The 17,685-nt window shown below is 42.6% G+C and overlaps 1 protein-coding gene and 1 long non-coding RNA gene across 3 annotated transcripts in view; both read left to right on the top strand.

The window, feature by feature from the left end:
- The window catches only part of LOC311117012 (ATP-binding cassette sub-family C member 3-like), a gene marked incomplete at its 3' end in the record, with an annotated part of 29,469 nt that overhangs the window by 997 nt on the left and 10,787 nt on the right, over positions 1-17,685 (top strand). The window lies entirely within an intron of this gene.
- Positions 10,748-17,132, top strand: LOC311117013. Of its 2 annotated transcripts, none has more exons than XR_014611543.1 (3): positions 10,748-11,009; positions 11,343-11,416; positions 16,708-17,132. It is a non-coding gene; the product is annotated as an uncharacterized lncRNA (long non-coding RNA). The 2 variants fall into 2 exon arrangements; XR_014611544.1 differs by having other exon boundaries at positions 10,748-11,004.

Raw genomic sequence — 17,685 nt, forward strand, 5'->3', positions numbered from 1 at the left:
CACTTACATCTACATGTCAATGAAAAGCAGTCACTTTCAAACGTTTTATATTTCCTAATTAAATAGCCAAATGGATCAAAATAGAGTTCATGTTCCAAGTTTGCTGACACAACCAACAGAACACTCACTACAACAACTTCTCAGTAGCAGTCACAGAAACGTTTTACTTCAGAAAGTGTTAATACCCCTTGACTTATTCCACATTTTGTTGTGTTACAGCCTGAATTCAAAATGGATTAAATAGATTTCTCTCACCCCATCTACACACAATACCCCATAATGGAAGTGAAAAGGTTTTTAGAAATTTTTGGAAATGTATTGAAAATTAAATACAGAAATCACATTGACATAAGTATTCACACCGCTGAGTCAATACTTTGTAGAAGCACCTTCGGCAGCAATTAAAGCTTTGAATCGTCTTGAGTATGTCAGTATTCTTACCTGCAGATTTTCTCAAGCTCTGTTAGGTTAGATGGGGAGCGGCGGTGAACAGCAATCTTCAAGTCTTTCCACTGATTTTCAAGTCTGGGCTTTGGCTGGGCCACTCAAGGACTTTCCCATTCTTGTTCTGAAGCCATTGCAGCGTTGTTTTGGCTGTATGCTTGGGGTCATTGTCCTGTTGGAACGTAAATCTTTGCCCCCAGTCTCAGGTCGTTTGTACTCTGAAGCAGGTTCTTATCAAGGATTTGCCTGTATTTGGCTCCATTCATTGTTCCCTCTATCCTTACCAGTCTCCCAGTCCCTGCCACAAAAAAAATCCTATAGCATGATGCTGCCACCACCATGCTTCATGGTAGGGATGGTGTTAGACGGGTGATGAGCTGTGCCTGGTTTTCTCCAGACATAGCGCTTTGCATTCAGGCCAAAGAGTAAAACAAAATTCTCATCAGACCACAGAATCTTTTGCCTTATGCTCTGAGTCTTTCACATTCTTTTTTGCGAACTCCATGTGTGCTGTCATGTGCCTTTTTCTCAGGAGTGTAGATCAGTTGGTAGAGCATGGCGTTTGCAACGCCAGGGTTTTGGGTTTGATTCCCACGGGGGGTATAAAAAAAAATATAAAAAAATAATAATGTATGCACTCACTAAGTCGTTCTGGATAAGAGCGTCTGCTAAATGACGAAAATGTAAATGTCTGGCCACTCTCCCATAAAGCCCAGATTGGTGAAGTGCTGTTGAGATTGTTGTCCTTCTGGCAGGTTCTCCTATCTCAGCCAAGGAGTTGCTCAGTTTGCCCAGACGGCCAGCTCTAGGCAGAGTCTGGGTAGTTCCATATTTGTTCCATTTCCCAATGATGGAGACCACTGTGTTCTTGGAAACTTTCAACACTCTAGAAATTGTTTTATACCCTTCCCCAGATACGTATATGCCTCCTCACAATTCTATCTCGGAGCTGTACGGACAGTTCCTTGGACTTCATGGTATAGTTTCTGCTCTGACATGCACTGTCAACTGTGGGACTTTTATATAGACAAGTGTGTACCTTTCCAAATCATGTCCAATCATCATGTCCAATCATGAACCGAGGCAGGATTGTGTCGAGGCACAGATCTGGGGAAGGGTCCCAACATTTTTTTGCAGCATTGAAGGTCCCCAAGAACACAGTGGCCTCCATCATTCTGAAATGGAAGAAGTTTAGAACCACCAACACTCTTCCTAGAGCTGGCCGCCCGGCCAAACTGAGCAATCGGGGGAGAAGGGCCTTGGTCAGGGAGGTGACCAAGAACCCGAAGGTCACTCTGACAGAGCTCTAGAGTTCCTCTGTGGAGATGGGAGAACCTTCCAGAAAGACAACAATCTCTGCAGCACTCCACCTATCAGGCCTTTATGGTAGAGTGGCCAGATGGAAGCCACTCCTCAGTAAAAGGCACATGACCGCCCGCTAGGAGTTTGCCAAAAGGCACCTAAAGACTCTCAGACCATGAGAAACAAGATGATCTGGTCTGATGAAACGAAGAGTGAACTCTTTGGCCTGAATGCCAAGCGCCACGTCTGGAGGAAACCTGGCACCATCCCTACGGTGAAGCATGGTGGTGGCAGCATCATGCTGTGGGGATGTTTTTCAGTGGCAGGGACTGGGAAACTAGTCAGGATCGAGGCAAAGATGAACGGAGCAAAGTACAGAGAGATCCTTGATGAAAACCTGCTCCAGAGCGCTCAGGACATCGGACAGGGGTGAAGGTTCACCTTCCAACAGGACAACGACGCTAAGCACACAGCCAAGACAACGCAGGAGTGGCTTCGGGACAAGTCTCTGAATGTCCTTGAGTGGCCCAGCCAAAGCCTGGACTTGAACCCGATCGAACATCTCTGGAGAGACCTGAAAATAGCTGTGCAGCAACGCTCCCCATCCAACCTGACAGAGCTTGAGAGGATCTGCAGAGAAGAATGGGAGAAACTCCCCAAATACAGATATGCCAAACTTGTAGCGTCATACCCAAGAAGACTGGATGCTGTAATCGCTGCCGAAGGTGCTTCAACAAAGTACTGAGTAAAGGGTCTGAATACTTAAGTAAATGTGATATTTCCGTAATTTTTTTTTTGCTTTGTCATTATGGGGTGTTTGAAAATACTGTTTAATAATACTTTCCTGGGGATATTTTTTCTCAATCTTACCTACAAAAGAACCAACCGCACAGACAACCGGTACAGTAAGTTCAAATGAAATTGTATTCAACATTCTGGCTTGTGAGAGGACATTTTCAAAAAAATTATATGGCATTAATCTTAGACTGTGTAACCATAGTATCAGGGTCTGGTTTATTAGGCAACTGGAATTACTGTAAACTATGTGCAAACTATTTTTGTTTGTTTTACCTTTTATTTTTATTGCCATTTCTTTGGATATATCCACAATTAGGCTGATTGTATGAATCTGGCTCAGAGAAGCTGTCAGTCTTGTCTGGACACGTTCATTTTCAATGGTACAGTGTAGATCACACCAAAAAAAAAAAAAAAACGGCACCATTGTTGCACAGCTCATAGAGGCAGGAAGCAAAGTTATGCCAAACCCCCCACTGTTGCAAATCAAATGCTAAGCTAGAAGCATGAGGAAATAACGTCTAGACGCATCTTTCCAGGGGAGATGAAGGTTATGAATTGCCTGGCTGTGCTGTGGGACAGTGCATGCCCATTGATAATTCAAATGTAACTGTTAACAGGCATTACCCAGGGATTGTCGGGAATATCTCCCTGCTATCAAGCATCCAGGATCCAAACCCATTTTATATATAATAACCATTATTGAAACTTTGACTTTTTTCAGATAAATAAATCACGTAAGAAACCAGAGTACAACATTCACTGGAGTTCTCTACTTAGTGAGCTTTCAAAGACATGATTTAATGTTCTTTGATTCTAAACACTGAAAAACATAATCTGTGAGTTCTACATGACCAGTGTTGTCAGTGTAGTTCTAACCATCTGGTAGGGTTTACAGACCCCCCACAGTACACAACACTGATCTGATTAACAAATCACCTCCGATTACTCACTATCTGGTAATAATGTATAGGGAGGGAGAACACATGGAGAGGTGTGTGTTGCGCTTTTGTGTGTGTGTGTGTGTGTGTGTGTGTTAGAGAGTGAGATTGTGCAAGAGGGGGCACACAGACAGTGAAAACATGAGAGGGGATCTGCGTGTGGTGTGAATGGTGTCAACAACAGTGGGATTCCATAGCGTTACAGTAGATAGGCCTACTGTGCTATAACCTGTACTGTATATTTCCAAGGCACTACCATTTTCTAGTGAAGCATTCAGTTGGGACCACCCAGTAACTCCCCAGGACCAGAGTTGAGTGGAGACCACTACTTTGCACTGGTCCAATTGCAACTTTTGTGAGGACAGACTGTAGGCAGTACACACATGCTGGCTTCTGTAGATGCCTTCTATGCCGTTGTTAAGTTCATATGCCAATCATTATGTTCATATGCCAATCATTACGTTCATACGCCAATCATTATGTTCATACGCCAATCATTATGTTCATACGCCAATCATTATGTTCATACGCCAATCATTACGTTCATACGCCAATCATTATGTTCATACGCCAATCATTATGTTCATACGCCAATCATTATGTTCATACGCCAATCATTACGTTCATACGCCAACCATTACGTTCATACAACAGCAACATCATACCAATTTAGGTGCTAATTAGACGCTGTAGAGACAATCCCTCTGAGTGACAGAACTCATAACGAGAACAATTAACTTGAGTTGATAATGAGGAAGCGTTTTACTGTACTTCATATCACATTCCACTCACACAAGCAAGATATGTATTATTAGAGACCACCGATGACATCAGTCAAATCATTTTAAGAATGCTTTCTTCTAATGCCGCCATGAATAACATTTTAGCACCGTGGATGTTATAGAAGATAGATGGCTCATTACTGTTTTTTTTATCGCCATGGGGAAATTGCACACTCATCGTAAACACTGACTGCAGCTATTGAGTAATCTTGGCACGCAGACCCAAAACTAAGAGTGGTATGGGAAAGGAAACCTTTTTGTATTTCATAACCTCCGTGGTCGGTTTCAAGTTCTCACGTGGCTAACTAGCACTATACATACAGTACTATGGCTTACTTGTGTCGGCCCATGATTTATTTGCATACACTGCCTTTACAATGCAAAGTTATCAATCATGCTCACACTTCCTTTTTCCACCATAACCAGAGGGTGTGTAACATATTTTGACGAGAGGGGGGGATGGGAGAAGCTGCAAAGCTATGACTCTTGACATTGTGATGTGTTGACGTCAAAAAGGACTATTAACGTTGATTACTAAACGACAAAGTCAACAGAGTTTTTTGATTCCAGAATTGGTCACAATGATAAAGTGAGCAATAATGACCGTCTAAACATAATCAGCCTTTTCACTGGCGTCAAACGAAGGTGACCTTCCTTTGAACCAACAGAGCTATTAACTCCACTAGCACCCCTGTAATGTGATATTTGTTCTCCTGGATATTACAGGGAGACTAAAGTCGTTATCAGAGAGATGGCTGCTAGCTACAGGTTAACACAGCACAACATGCCTTGGTCTCAGTGCTGTTTGTGTAGAAGGCCCATTTAAGAAGATTCATTTATATATATATATATATATATATATATGGTAGATGCTGACTCGTGCTAACATTGACATTTTAGTCATTTAGCAGATCCTCATAGTAAGTACATCTTAGCTATCAGCAAAGTATATCGTATTTTATTAGGTTCCCCAATTAGCCGCTGCCTTGGCAAAAGACAACAAATAAAATACCGTACATAATATACATAACACTAAATAATACAATACATTATATACATAATACTAAATAATACAATACATACAGTGAGGGGAAAAAAGTATTTGATCCCCTGCTGATTTTGCACGTTTGCCCACTGACAAAGACATGATCAGTCTATAATTTTAATGGTAGGTTTATTTGAACAGTGAGAGACAGAATAACAACAAAATAATCCAGAAAAACGCATGTCAAAAATGTTATAAATTGATTTGCATTTTAATGAGGGGAAATAAGTATTTGACCCCCCTCTCAATCAAAAAGATGTCTGTCTCCCAGGTGTCTTTTATACAGGTAACGAGCTGAGATTTGGAGCACACTCTTAAAAGGAGTGCTCCTAATCTCAGTTTGTTACCTGTATAAAAGACACCTGTCCACAGAAGCAATCAATCAATCAGATTCCAAACTCTCCATCATGGCCAAGACCAAAGAGCTCTCCAAGGATGTCAGGGACACGATTGTAGACCTACACAAGGCTGGAATGGGCTACAAGACCATCGCCAAGCAGCTTGGTGAGAAGGACAACAGTTGGTGCGATTATTCGCAGATGGAAGAAACACAAAAGAACTGTCAATCTCCCTCGGCCTGGGGCTCCATGCAAGATCTCACCTCGTGGAGTTGCAATGATCATGAGAACAGTGAGGAATCAGCCCAGAACTACACGGGAGGATCTTGTCAATGATCTCAAGGCAGCTGGGACCATAGTCACCAAGAAAACAATTGGTAACACACTACACCGTGAAGGACTGAAATCCTGCAGCACCCGCAATGTCCCCCTGCTCAAGAAAGCACATATACAGACCCGTCTGAAGTTTGCCAATGAACATCTGAATGATTCAGAGGAGAACTGGGTGAAAGTGTTGTGGTCAGATGAGACCAAAATCGAGCTCTTTGGCATCAACTCAACTCGCTGTGTTTGGAGGAGGAGGAATGCTGCCTATGACCCCAAGAACACCATCCCCACCGTCAAACATGGAGGTGGAAACATTATGCCTTGGGGGTGTTTTTCTGCTAAGGGGACAGGACAACTTCACCGCATCAAAGGGACGATGGACGGGGCCATGTACCGTCAAATCTTGGGTGAGAACCTCCTTCCCTCAGCCAGGGCATTGAAAATGGGTCGTGGATGGGTATTCCAGCATGACAATGACCCAAAACACATGGCCAAGGCAACAAAGGAGTGGCTCAAGAAGAAGCACATTAAGGTCCTGGAGTTGCCTAGCCAGTCTCCAGACCTTAATCCCATAGAAAATCTGTGGAGGGAGCTGAAGGTTCGAGTTGCCAAATGTCAGCCTCGAAACCTTAATAACTTGGAGAAGATCTGCAAAGAAGAGTGGGACAAAATCCCTCCTGAGATGTGTGCAAACCTGGTGGCCAACTACAAGAAGCATCTGACCTCTGTGATTGCCAACAAGGGTTTTGCCACCAAGTACTAAGTCATGTTTTGCAGAGGGGTCAAATACTTATTTCCCTCATTAAAATGCAAATCAATTTATATCATTTTTTACATTGATTTTTTGTTGTTTTTATTCTGTCTCTCACTGTTCAAATAAACCTACCATTAAAATTATAGACTGATCATGTCTTTGTCAGTGGGCAAACATACAAAATCAGCAGGGGATCAAATTATTTTTTCCCTCACTGTAATACAATGCAAAATTACAATACAAAATATATACAAATGTCTGTGTCTCTTCACAGTCCCTGTCGTGCCGTAAGGTGTTCTTTTTATCTGGTTTTTGAATCTGGTTTTGTTGAGTTACCTGGGGTGGCAGAGTTCCATGTAGTCATGGCTCTATTTAATACTGTGCGTTTACCAGCCTCTGTTCTGGACCTGGGGACTGTGAAGAGACCTCTGGTTGCATGTCTTGTGTGGTACCGATGACTGTCCGAAATGTGTGCCAACTGTTTGAACAGACAGGTCGGTACCCTTTAACCCATCAATACCTCGCACAAAGAAAAGGGAAAGGTGGATACCTAGTCAGTTGTACAACTGAATGCATTCAACTGAAATGTGTCTTCTGCATTTAACCCAACCCCTCTGAATCAGAGAGGTGCGGGGGGCTGCCTTAATCGACATCCACGTCATCGGCGCCCCGGGCAACAGTGGGTTAACTGCTTTGATCAGGGGCAGAACGACAGATTTTTACCTTGTCAGCTCGGGGATTCGATCCAGCAACCTTTCGACAACGCTCCTACCCGCCAGGCTACCTGCCGCCCCCAATAGACCAATAGTGATGCAGTCAATCTCTCCTCAACTTTTTAGCCAGGAGAAATGGACATGCATGTTACTGACATTCACCCTCCGTGTACATCTAAGTGCAATACGTGCTGCTCTGTTCTGGACTGTGCTGGTAAGAAAAGACAAGTGAAAGAAAAGACAAGTGCGAGTGTCAGTGCAAGGAAGGCATCCGCCAGCCTGAGGGTTGATGAGCCATACAGGCAGACCCTTCAGAAAAAGGAGAATCTGGGGTGTAACACAAGTGGATAAACACTTCGGCTAACCATAGCTGTCATTCTACACACCATAACCTACCATCCAACCTACCACTCACTGTGTGGCTGTTCGCTAGTGTGATCATTATTTGAGCTACTGATACAGCTAAATAATGACCACACTGGGGAGACGCCTAGTCTGGCGCAACAGACCACATGGTACAATGGCAAGCTAGCAACGTGGTTATAGAGAAATTGGCTTGTTAGCCAGGGTAGAGGCAAACCTTCACCTTATTCAGTCACTTCCTTCAGTTCAGTCCTTTAGATTTACACAACCATGCTGTGTTTACTCCTTTGTCCTGTCATACTAATATGATTCAGTCCTGGCCTGCTCTTCAATCCTGGCCTGCTCTTCAATCCTGGCCTGCTCTTCAATCCTGGCCTGCTCTTCAATCCTGGCTTGCTCTTCAATCCTGGCCTGCTTTTAAATCCTGGCCTTCTCTTAAATCCTGGCCTGCTCTTAAATCCTGGCCTTCTCTTAAATCCTGTCCTGCTTTTAAATCCTGGCCTTCTCTTAAATCCTGGCCTGCTTTTAAATCCTGGCCTTAAATCCTGACCTGCTTTTAAATCCTGGCCTTAAATCCTGGCCTTCTCTTAAATCCTGGCCTGCTCTTAAATCCTGGCCTTCTCTTAAATCCTGTCCTGCTTTTAAATCCTGGCCTTAAATCCTGGCCTTCTCTTAAATCCTGTCCTGCTTTTAAATCCTGGCCTTAAATCCTGGCCTTCTCTTAAATCCTGTCCTGCTTTTAAATCCTGGCCTTAAATCCTGGCCTTCTCTTAAATCCTGGCCTTCTCTTAAATTCTGTCCTGTGCTTAAATCCTGGCCTGATCAGACAGTTGAAGTCGGAAGTTTACATGCACTTAGGTTGGAGTCATTAAAACTCGTTTTTCAACCACTCCACAAATGTCTTGTTAACAAACTATAGTTTTGGCAAGTCGGTTAGGACATCTACTTTGTGCATGACACAAGTAATGTTACCAACAATTGTTTACAGACAGATTATTTCACTTATAATTCACTGTATCACAATTCCAGTGGGGTCAGAAGTTTACATAAACTAAGTTGACTGTGCCTTTAAACAGCTTGGAAAATTCTAGAAAATGTCATGACTTTAGAAGCTTCTGATAGGCTAATTAACATAATTTGAGTCAATTGGAGGTGTACCTGTGGATGTATTTCAAGGCCTATCTTCAAACTCAGTGCCTCTTTGCTTGACATCATGGGAAAATCAAAAGAAATCAGCCAAGACCTCAGAAAACAATTTAAGCACGGGGGTGGCAGCATCATGCTGTGGGGGTGCTTTGCTGCAGGAGGGACTGGTGCGCTTCACAAAATAGATGGCATCATGAGGAAGGAAAATGATGTGGATATATTGAAGCAACATCTCAAGACATCAGTCAGGAAGTTAAAGCTTGGTTGCAAATGGGTCTTCCAAATGGACAATGACCCCAAGCATACTCCCAAAGTTGTGGCAAAATGGCTTAAGGACAACAAAGTCAAGATATTGGAGTGGCCATCACAAAGCCCTGACCTCAATCCTATAGAAAATGTGTGCGAGCAAGGAGGCCTACAAACCTGACTCAGTTACACCAGCTCTGTCAGGAGGAATGGGCCAAAATTCACCCTACTTATTGTGGGAAGCTTGTGGAAGGCTACCCAAAATGTTTGACCCAAGTTAAACAATTTAAAGGCAATGCTACCAAATACTAATTGAGTGTATGTAAACTTCTGACCCACTGGGAATGTGATGAAAGAAATAAAAGCTGAAATAGATCATTCTTTCTACTATTATTTTGACATTTCACATTCTTAAAATAAAGTGGTGATCCTAACTGACCTAAGACAGGGAATTTTTACTAGGATTAAATGTCAGGAATTGTGAAAAACTGAGTTTAAATGTATTTGGCTAAGGTGTATGTAAACTTCCGACTTCAACTGTAAATCCTGTCCTGCTCTTAAACCCTGGCCTCCTCTTAAATCCTGGCCATTAAGCAAATGGGCCAAATGTAAATGCCATTCATTCTATGTGTAACTAAAGAGGACATTATAGTGCCACATCCATTGATGTCAACTGGTTTATACTGGTTTAATAAGGAAGAAATGGTATGGTACATGTGCCTGTGATTAATTTGGCTTTAAAAGGGCATCTTAACAAAGTAGCCTTGAATATCTACAAGTAAATGATGTCATGCTAAGAGTATTTCCAAATATTTATACATTTTTCTGTCCAGCTGTGGTCTCGCATATTTTCCATGTTATACTGAAGACTATTACAAGAACACCTGGGATGTGTATACACATACATTACAGAAATGGACAAATAGACTCACAACTGTCTGTCTATGACCAGAAGTGGTGGTTCAGTCTGTGAGATGCACTGCGTGGTACATGAATAGTGCGTGCCTGCCTTTTGGTTTTTCAGTTCCTGCAGTTAATTATGGAAGCATTTAGCTTCCGAAACTGAATTGGAAATACAAATGGGCAAATGACATATCAATATCAAGTGGATATGCTTTTCTTTGTGACAAAATTTAAAATGCAAAAAAATATATATTGCATTATCATTTTCATGATTGAATATGGATAATGTCTGCCCATTTGAAAAATAAATAGCAAAGTGTGTTTTTTATTTTTCATTTTCGTGGTACTATCCAGTACAACACTGACACATTTAAAAACTAAACTTAAACGCTTGAATGACATTTCTCATGTTTGCCATTTTATTTCCTTGTGATTAGCCTGAATTGTGACAAAAACTAATTACATTCTCAATTGTCAATTGATAACGCCTTTCTATATTGTGTGTGTGGTTTTATTAAGACTTTCGTTTCGTCATTTGCGTTATCGTTTTTGACTTGTTTTGATCGTCAAACGGGGGTTTCGGTAACGTGAGGCGGAAGAGGTTGCCTCTTGTTGCTGGCACCGGTCACTTTCGGTCGGAGCAGTATCGAACACTGAGGCATAAGGTATCGATGTGGCGGGGTTTTGGGTTGTCCCGGCAACAACAACCAGTATGAAAGTCCACAGGAAAATGAAGAAGAACAGCCGGTGTGTGGGAGGGGACACTGGAGCTACTACTGGTTAGCTAATATGGCTAATTGACTATTTATTATATGTAGCTAGCTACCTGTAGGCTAGATAGCTAGCTGGCTATGAAGAGGCACTACTGGCTACCTTCACAACAAAACATCGTGGAACACCTTGAGGTACGGTAAGTGGCTTTTTTGTCTTGTCATTTCACATTTTGGAAGGTGCATTGAAGTAATTAGCTGGATAACTAGCATGGTTATTTACTTTCTACTACAGATAGCTAGCAAGCTATGATGGACTGAAGTTACTCTGCAGGGGGATCACTAATGCTATGTGGCTATTCAAAAACAAGGGAATTATCTGAAAGCATGTCTTCAGACGATATAGTGTAACATCACATGTACAATATAATATTTTTAATTTTTTTTGGCCCAGCTCTCACACTGTAATCTCTCTCTCTCTCTCTCTCTCTCTCTCTCTCTCTCTCCCTGTGTCCGTCTGTCTGTCTGTTTAGGAGTTCCAGATGTTTGCTGCAGGAGAGTAGTGGCGGACAACACCGGAGGGCATCTTCAATGAGCACATGTACAAGTAAGTATCCCATATTAGGTACTACTACTTGGATAGAGAGGAGGCAGAGGTTGCACGCATAGAGGTAGGTACTGTGCACTGTATGAAATTCATTACTTGGCAGTGATGGTGCAACCCAAAGACACATTGTGTCACACACTGTGGACACACCCCTTTCTCCCCATAGGCAGTAATCAAATGAATCGGACTGCTGTCATGTTGCTGAGTTGCATCACGATTCTCCTCCCTTCTCCTGCAGTGTGCACTTGCATACTTCCATGATGAGGAGTTTACAAGGGCACACCATAAGAGTAGGGTGGATAACTGGGAAGTAGCCCTCATGTTGCTCTCTCAACCACCTATAGGCCTATTCCTTTAGCTGAGGGCTACAGCCGTATTACGATGAGGGAATTCCATTTGACTCAATGGCGCCGGAGGGAATTGGCTGCCGTTTTTATGGACTCTTAACCAATTATTTTGTGTGTTTTTTCGCATTGTTTGTAACTTATTTTGTACATAATGTTGCTGCTACCGTCTCTTATGACCGAAAAGAGCTTCTGGACATCAGAACAGCGATTACTCACCTTGAACTGGACAAATAATTTTTCTTTAATGAGTCGGACGAGAGGGATTTGCTCCAGAAACCCAACAGGGCCCTCATCCCCGTCATTTGCAGTAGAAAGAAAAGGAGATCGGGATGCCTGGTAACGAGCCGGCGACGAGTGGCTAATCTGCCTTTGCCATCGACACTATTGGCCAATTTACAATCTCTTGATAATAAAGTGGACGAACTACAAGCACGTATATCCTGCCAACGGGACATTCAAAACTGTAATATCTTATGTTTCACCGAGTCGTGGCTGAACGAAGACATGAATAACATACAGCTGGTGGGTTATACACTGTATCGGCAGGATAGAACAGCAGCCTCTGGTAAGACAAGGGGTGGCGGTCTATGTACAGTGGGGAAAAAAAGTATTTAGTCAGCCACCAATTGTGCAAGTTCTCCCACTTAAAAAGATGAGAGAGGCCTGTAATTTTCATCATGACAGACAAAATGAGAAAAAAAAATCACATTGTAGGATTTTTAATGAATTTATTTGCAAATTAGGGTGGAAAATAAGTATTTGGTCAATAACAAAAGTTTCTCAATACTTTGTTATATACCCTTTGTTGGCAATGACACAGGTCAAACGTTTTCTGTAAGTCTTCACAAGGTTTTCACACACTGTTGCTGGTATTTATAGACCCATTCCTCCATGCAGATCTCCTCTAGAGCAGTGATGTTTTGGGGCTGTCGCTGGGCACGTCTGGTACTGCAGGATTTGAGTCCCTGGCGGCGTAGTGTGTTACTGATGGTAGGCTTTGTTACTTTGATCCCAGCTCTCTGCAGGTCATTCACTAGGTCCCCCCGTGTGGTTCTGGGATTTTTGCTCACCGTTCTTGTGATCATTTTGACCCCACGGGGTGAGATCTTGCATGGAGCCCCAGATCGAGGGAGATTATCAGTGGTCTTGTATGTCTTCCATTTCCTAATAATTGTTCCCACAGTTGATTTCTTCAAACCAAGCTGCTTACCTATTGCAGATTCAGTCTTCCCAGCCTGGTGCAGGTCTACAATTTTGTTTCTGGTGTCCTTTGACAGCTCTTTGGTCTTGGCCATAGTGGAGTTTGGTGTGTGACTGTTTGAGGTTGTGGACAGGTGTCTTTTATACTGATAACAAGTTCAAACAGGTGCCATTAATACAGGTAACGAATGGAGGACAGAGGAGCCTCTTAAAGAAGAAGTTACAGGTCTGTGAGAGACAGAAATCTTGCTTGTTTGTAGGTGACCAAATACTTATTTTCCACCATAATTTGCAAATAAATTCATAAAAAATCCTACAATGTGATTTTCTGGATTTTTTTCCCTCAATTTGTCTGTCATAGTTGACGTGTACCTATGATGAAAATTACAGGCCTCTCTCATCTTTTTAAGAGGGAGAACTTGCACAATTGGTGGCTGACTAAATACTTTTTTTCCCCCACTGTATACTTGTAAACAACAGCTGGTGCACGATATCAAAGGAAGTCTCAAGGTTTTGCTCGCCTGAGGTGGAGTATCTCATGATAAGCTGTAGACCACACTATCTACCAAGAGAGTTATCTATATTCTTCGTAGCTGTCTATTTACAGTGAGGGAAAAAAGTATTTGATCCCCTGCTGATTTTGTACGTTTGCCCACTGACAAAGACATGATCAGTCTATAATTTTAATGGTAGGTTTATTTGAACAACAACAACAAAAAATCCAGAAAAACGCATGTCAAAAATGTTATAAATTGATTTGCATTTTAATGAGGGAAATAAGTATTTGACCCCCTCTCAATCAGAAAGATTTCTGGCTCCCAGGTGTCTTTTATACAGGTAACGAGCTGAGATTAGGAGCACGCTCTTAAAGGGAGTGCTCCTAATCTCAGATTGTTACCTGTATAAAAGACACCTGTCCACAGAAGCAATCAATCAATCAGATTCCAAACTCTCCACCATGGCCAAGACCAAAGAGCTCTCCAAGGATGTCAGGGACAAGATTGTAGACCTACACAAGGCTGGAATGGGCTACAAGACCATTTCCAAGCAGCTTGGTGAGAAGGTGACAACAGTTGGTGCAATTATTCGCAAATGGAAGAAACACAAAATAACTGTCAATCTCCCTCGGCCTGGGGCTCCATGCAAGATCTCACCTCGTGGAGTTGCAATGATCATGAGAACGGTGAGGAATCAGTCCAGAACTACACGGGAGGATCTTGTCAATGATCTCAAGGCAGCTGGGACCATAGTCACCAAGAAAACAATTGGTAACACACTACGCCCTGAAGGACTAAAATCCTGCAGCGCCCGCAAGGTCCCCCTGCTCAAGAAAGGACATATACATGCCCGTCTGAAGTTTGCCAATGAACATCTGAATGATTCAGAGGAGAACTGGGTGTAAGTGTTGTGGTCAGATGAGACCAAAATTGAGCTCTTTGGCATCAACTCAACTCGCCGTGTTTGGAGGAGGAGGAATGCTGCCTATGACCCCAAGAACACCATCCCCACCGTCAAACATGGAGGTGGAAACATTATGCTTTGGGGGTGTTTTTCTGCTAAGGGGACAGGACAACTTCACCGCATCAAAGGGACAATGGACGGGGCCATGTACAGTCAAATCTTGGGTGAGAACCTCCTTCCCTCAGCCAGGGCATTGAAAATGGGTCGTGGATGGGTATTCCAGCATGACAATGACCCAAAACACACGGCCAAGGCAACAAAGGAGTGGCTCAAGAAGAAGCACATTAAGGTCCTGGAGTTGCCTAGCCAGTCTCCAGACCTTAATCCCATAGAAAATCTGTGGAGGGAGCTGAAGGTTCGAGTTGCCAAACGTCAGGCTCGAAACCTTAATAACTTGGAGAAGATCTGCAAAGAAGAGTGGGACAAAATCCCTCCTGAGATGTGTGCAAACCTGGTGGCCAACTACAAGAAACGTCTGACCTCTGATTGCCAACAAGGGTTTTGCCACCAAGTACTAAGTCATGTTTTGCAGATGGGGTCAAATACTTATTTCCCTCATTAAAATGCAAATCAATATATAACATTTTTGATATGCGTTTTTCTGGATTTTTTTGTTGTTATTTTCTCTCACTGTTCAAATAAACCTACCATTAAAATTATAGACTGATCATGTCTTTGTCAGTGGGCAAACGTACAAAATCAGCAGGGGATCAAATACTTTTTTTCCCCTCACTGTACCACCACAACCCGATGTTGGCAGTAAGACCGCACTCAATGAACTGTATATGGCCATAAGCAAACAGGAAAACGCTCCTCTAGAGGCAGCGCTCCTAGTGGCCAGGGACTTTAATAGTGGCCGGGGACTCCTGAGTGGCGCAGTGGTCTAAGGCACTGCATCGCAGTGCTAACTGTGCCACTAGAGATCCTGGTTCGAATCCAGGCTCTGTCGCAGCCGGCCGCGACCGGGAGACTCATGGGCGGCGCACAATTGGCCCAGCGTTGTCCAGGGTAGGGGAGGGAATGGCCGGCAGGGATGTAGCTCAGTTGATAGAGCATGGTGTTTGCAACGCCAGGGTTGTGGGTTCGATTCCCACGGGGGGCCAGTATAAAAAATAATAATATGAACTCACTAACTGTAAGTCGCTCTGGATAAGAGCGTCTGCTAAATGACTAAAATGTAAAATGTAAATGTTAATACAGGGAAACTTAAATCCGTTTTACCTCATTTCTACCAGCGTGTTAAATGTTCAACCAGAGGGGGAAAAAAATCTCAGGAGTCATGATGTAGGGTTCAGAGTTTGTTCTTGGTAAAAAAAATGAATCTGTCCTTTATCTGGCTACCTAAGTAGAACTAGGAAACTTCTAACTGATACGTTATGGAAAATACATGTACGTTTCTGAACGATGAACCATGCTGTCTTGTTGACAGTATGACCTGGCGGCGCAGATTACTGTTGGATTTGAGCAGGGCGCTCCTCCCTCACCGCTTTCGCCCGTTCACGTCACAGGCCATAGCCCGGTGCACCCTGGTCCAGCTTAATTAAACTCCCTCAATATAAGGGCTACTCTACGGCATGGTAGTGTCCACAGTAGAATGAAATCTAAGTCTATTCATATTGTAGTCCCATGATCCTCTTGTATGTGACATTTTGTTTATTGCAAGTCAAGCTTTTGTTGGCATGCCAGTAAATATTGTCAGCGTTACAGTATTGAATCCCACAGGGAACAGTACCAGAAACTTTAAGGAGGAAGATGATCTAGTGTGCTTTCTTCCAATGGTCTGCACTCGGCTACTTCCCTTCATGGACTAAAGAGCAATGGATTTGTACAATAGGTTAGTCTAGTTCAGTGTTCCTGTTTCTTGCCTAATGGGCAAAAGTGGACATTGTCATCCCTACCTGTGCTATAACACTTCATTGAACTACTCGTTAAGACCACACTTGGGTAAATTGAGTGAATGAATGATTGGTTATAATAATAATAATAATATGCCATTTAGCAGATGGTTTTATCCAAAGCGACTTACAGTCATGCATGCATACATTTTTGTGTATGGGTGGTCCCGGGGATCGAAACCACTACCTTGGCGTTACAAGCGCCGTGCTCTGCCAGCTGAGCTACAGAGGACCATGGTTATGACACCATGCACTAAACCGGAGCGTACAGTTATTGGGAGCAATATAAAACTGTAGGATGTGTGAATTGAATTGTGACTAGTGCACTTCTCATGAGGTCTCTATCCATGCTAACCTTTTTGCATCATTTGTGCTTTCTTTCCCACAGGCGGTTCAGGCTGATGACCTGTCTCCGTAGCTGATAGACACCGAGAAGGAATATCATCCCCAACGATACAACTAATGTTTCTAACTGTACTAATGAGGAAGAGGAGAGCCGGGCTTATCCATCGTCTCTGAACTGCTTGAAGCGTTCTGTCAACATTACAGTACCACTTTGTTTACCGCTAGTCACATGTTCAATAAGATGTTCTGCCAACGTAATAACTACAGACGTGTTCTTGCTCTTCAGTAAGGTTCTAACAATCATATGTTGAAAACCATTATCAAGGGAAACTTACAGTAGTTGAACACTTTGTAGACAGTAACCCGTTTTGTTGAACGCTAGTGATTCTAAGAACAATAGTAACTTACCTGTAGGACAATGTCTCTATCACATGTCACTAAGGGTACAGTAAAGGTATATCCTTAATAAAAAAAATTGTTGATGGCTAATTATGCGTGCCTCTCATTTTCCATCATAGTATGTAGTACAGCTACGTCTCATCCTTGTTCTTCTTCTCCCAATTCATGCCGTCACAACAAGGAAATGAAATGGCAAACATGAGAAATGATTTGTCATTTTAAGCATTTTGTTTTTTTTAAATGTGTCAGTGTTGTACTGGATAGTACCATGGAAATGAAATATTAAACACACTTTTGCAATTTTATTTTTCAAATTGGCAGACATTATCCATATTCAATCATGAAAATGATAATTCAATATATAACTTTGGATTTTGTCACCAAAAATGCATGCACATTTAGGCAAAGGAATTGCAAACATGGTATACTGTAGATTTATAATTTGCCCGTTTTTAGAATTTTAGATTGAGTTAAGTCACCCGTAGACTTCCATAGTTAATGTGTATGGTGATGACTAATTACATGATTAGGGCACACACACCCATCATAGGTGTGTTGACAGGCAGAAACATAGGCAGCTGTGTTTATCTAGGGTGGTGTCTGGGGGTGGGCCTGTTCTACT

The sequence above is a fragment of the Coregonus lavaretus genome (genome assembly GCF_964263955.1).
Source record: "Coregonus lavaretus genome assembly, contig: HAP1_SCAFFOLD_3419, whole genome shotgun sequence".
Taxonomy (NCBI): Eukaryota; Metazoa; Chordata; class Actinopteri; order Salmoniformes; family Salmonidae; genus Coregonus; species Coregonus lavaretus.